General features: G+C 41.1%; 1 protein-coding gene across 2 annotated transcripts in view; it reads left to right on the top strand.

The window, feature by feature from the left end:
* The first annotated feature begins 237 nt into the window (after positions 1 to 237).
* Positions 238 to 3,919, top strand: part of MARCH1 (membrane associated ring-CH-type finger 1) — a 434,512-nt gene continuing 430,830 nt past the window's right edge. For both annotated transcript variants that reach the window (XM_019534571.1, XM_019534573.1), the window contains exon 1: positions 238 to 298. The gene's annotated coding sequence lies outside the window, so the exon portion shown is untranslated. The remainder of the gene's footprint in view (positions 299 to 3,919) is intronic.

The raw sequence follows: 3,919 nt of genomic DNA, 5'->3' as shown, positions 1-3,919 counted from the left end.
CCAATTTGGATTCTGGAACTGCATGAATCTTGTTTGCACTGCACATATACTCACCTCCTCTCTACACCTCTTACCAAATTCTTTACACTGTATAGCTGCACACTAACACTTTCTGACGTGTAGAACTGGTTGTAAGTTTTTTAAATCATCATTAAATCCATGTGTGCATGAAAAAAATGAATTCTTAATATGTACCAGGATCTTAAAACACCTTTTCCTTTTTCTTTCTTTTTTTTTTTAGTGTTGGAGCCTACTTTTGTTGGATGTTGTCTTCATAAATGTCTGACTTACTATGTAGGTAAGAAATTATTTAAATCTTGCTCCTGAAAAAGAACTCTTCAGAAATGTGATGTGCATATGTGACTTCAGTTGAGATGTGGAAAGATCTATCCACATAGCTATCTTTTATGGATCTGAGCCCAAAGTAAATCAACAGGATGTAAATATAAGCATCATTATAGAAGAGGGAATCGGCCATCCAAGCAAGCTATTGTCCTGCAGGTATTGTGTTTTGTTCCCTTATTGTTTGAAGTATGTTTTTTCATAGCTGCATAATCTTTCTTTTCTATTGCAGTGAAGACCCAGAATTTCACTGTATATTGAAAAATGATACCTGCCATCTGTTGGCATGAGAACTGGAATTGATGTTGATGGGACAAAATAAACCTAATAAAAAAAATCCAGGATATGCAGGCTGATACTTAGCTCATTCTCCTGCAAGTTAGCTACAAATCCATGTACAAACAATGGGGAATGGATTTCGGAGGCTGAAGCTCACCCTCTTGTCATGGAAATAGAATGCTCCCTTCTTTTTACTGACTCAGATTAGCAGCTCTTCTTCCTACAATTATACAATTAGGCTGGGTACAGATATTTAGAGAGGTTAGATTGAGTTAAAATTAGTGACTTGATCTAAGGTAAGTTAGGATGGAGCTAGCAGGGGTATTGGGGAGGTTGGGGGGCAAGCAGGGTCAGGGGGAATTGGGGATCCACAGGGGGTTCAGGAGGGCAGGCAGGATCTGTTGGAGGAATAAGGGGGGTAGACAGCATCTGTGTGGGAGATCCCTCCTGCATCTCCCCCCACTGGGACTTCTTTTCTTGGTTCCTGGCAAATGCTGGTAAATCTGGTACCAGGAGCAGCTTGCAGAATGGGGAGGGATTGGCTGGTCTGTAGCAGAGAGGTAGCTAGGGGGCTAAGTGCCAGAGGAAAAGCACAACTCTGGGGCTAGGGCTATCAGCTGTACTCTCCCAGTCCTGAAGCTGCACTGTGAACTATATAGAAGTTCAGGAAAGTTAGGTTAGTCTACAAATGGCCAACCAAATCTAAATTAGACCACTTCAGGGGTAGGGTTGATTTAGATGAGATTGGCCATTTTTAGACCAATCTAACCTTCCTGGAACTTCTGTACAGTTTGCACTTAGATGGCCCTTACTAGACCTCTAAGTTACCTGGGCAAACTAAGTTAGATCAGGTGCCCTTTTTAATGCAGTCTAACTTCCCCCTAACTCCCACAAATGTCTATATGCATCCCTAGCCTCCTCCCCTGCTGGTAAGAATTCCCTTCCTATTTCAATCCACTTTACTTGTTGCTGATTACCATGTAAAAAAGAACCTGTTATTCATCCCTGTCTATATTTTTGGTTTTGTCATAAATGAGCTTGTTCTCATTAGGAAGATTTGCTGTCACTCTCCTGTTCTCCTGGTTAGCTCAAAAGGTGGTGGGTGGATAGGCTTGCCTGTGCTACTTCTGTAATTTTCCACAAGATGGCATTGTTATTGAAAGTTAGAGACCCATGCAAGTACTACTTATCTCTTAGTTCAGTGACTCCAGTATAGTGAAATGCTGCAGGTTGGCTTCACTCTTTTAAATGAGTGTTCACTCATTTTTAAATGGTATTGTTCACTCTTTTAAATGAGATCTGAAGTGTTTTATGAAGCTGCAAGAAACCTAGAGCTCAGTGCATAAAAAGTTATTTGGCCAGTTTCCAGAGAAATCTGGCATATTAGAGTAAATTGGAATACGTTTTTCTTTTCTTGACTTGCTTGATCTATGCTTAATTTTTAGAAACAAATTTCAGCCCTTGTGAAAGAGACCAGATTGTCAGGAGTAGAAACCAAAGTCTTCTGTTTAATCATAGAACAAGTACAGCATAAGCAACATCAGTGCAAGCTGTCCTCATCATGTACCTCAGACTTGTAGGGCCATCTGTAGAAGGTGAAAGAGTAATTAATTCTCCACGGCTATCAGTACTTGGCTTCTTTGCTGAACCCTCTAGGACTGCCAGTTGGTGTCATTGTGTGGCTGGACTTACCCTACTAACTCATTTCACACTAAAATGAGGCCACTGAGTAGCAAGCAGATGGAAACAACTTTCAGTCTCTGTCAACCAGTTTCATATTCGTGCCAGTAATCATGACATGAAATGCTTTATATATGAATTATATCTAGAAGGGATAACTAGAGCCATAAGTATTTTGCTAATACATGGTAGCCTCCTGTTTAAAATCCATCAAGTCTCATTTTTTTACCATCTTTAAGAAAGGTTTCAGATAAAAATGGAGCCCTTGAGCCCATGATGTAAACAAAGGGCATTAATTATAGAGTTGCTATAATGGTGGGAGGCCATGAGTGTTGGTTACAGCTGGTAGGCACTAACCTTCAGGACTGGCTTGGCTTGTACAGTGTGAATCTTAGCATTGTTTTAGTATGTTTTTTTCTCATAGTTGAATGACTGTCATTGCAGGTCCTTCTAAATATGTGATTAATTAATACAAAACTTTTTACTTGTGCTACTGTATATCAATAACTAAATTTTGTGTACCATATTTTCTTGCATGTTACTTTCAGTTTTTTCCCCCCAAACCAACTGGGGAAAATCAGAGTGTAAATTATTTGTGAAGACAAGGCTCCTCATACATCCAGACTTCGGTGGGGAGAGGGGGAGAGCAGTGGCGGAGTTAATTTCCATGGCTCCCAAAGTCCCTCCCAACCTCCCTTCTACCACCAAATGTCTGGCCCCATGGGAAATCTTTCCTCAACAGTGTACTGGATCAAGCTGGTCCTCACACACTGATTTTGGAGCCACGTGCCAGTTTGGACTCAGTGTGCTGAGTCTAAGACTATGTACCGGCCCTTGAGCCAGTGCACAGGGGCAGGCCTGGCATGCGACTCGCAGTGCTGCTGTGGCTGTGTCAGGTATAGCCTCGAAGTCCCCAGCTCCGGTGTGTGGCCTGTGACTCCCAAGCTGTCAGTTTTGGTCCCCAGTCCTTTTACATTGTTCCCCACTCCCAAGCCCAAATCCCCCCCTCCAAGCTCCCTCCCTCCAAGCTCCCTGTCCCAGTATGCAGCCTTGAGTCCCAATGCAGGGCTCTTGACTTTTAGTCTTTTGACTCCTAGTTCAATGCCTTAACTCAAAGGTAATTTCTTATAAAAATGCTTCCCTTGCAAAGCAGACTGCAGCATATCCCAATATTTGGTGAATTTGCGGTTGATTATAGACCTTCCTGTCCCCTTAAACGTCTAGAATTATGGTGATAGTTTTGTCTTTATTAAACTTCAGTGCAAAATAAGGAGAGGCTAATGATGTTTTAGTATTAACTTGAGAGATCTTTTATAACCCTTTATTTTACAGGAGGATTCCCCATTGTGGAAGAAATCACATAATGTTTTCTGTGTGTGTTTTATACAAGGGGTCTCTGTTTGTACGTACAAGATGCCTCATTTGCAAGTCTTGGAAACGCTTTTTTTTGTAGTATTTGTTTTTAAGAAAGGAGAGAATAATATTTTACGTGGCCTGGGGACAGATAAAATAAAATAGAACTATTATGGAGGGATGACTGTCACTCCACAATTAAGGCTTGAATATTTATAGTTGAAGGCCAGAAAGGAACATTTGATTTCATAGATTTCATAGACAT

Source organism: Crocodylus porosus, unplaced genomic scaffold (assembly GCF_001723895.1).
Source record: "Crocodylus porosus isolate Cpor-Errol unplaced genomic scaffold, CroPor_comp1, whole genome shotgun sequence".
NCBI lineage: Eukaryota > Metazoa > Chordata > Crocodylia > Crocodylidae > Crocodylus > Crocodylus porosus.
Note: the sequence above shows the minus strand (reverse complement) of the source record. Positions and strands in the feature narration are given on the sequence as shown.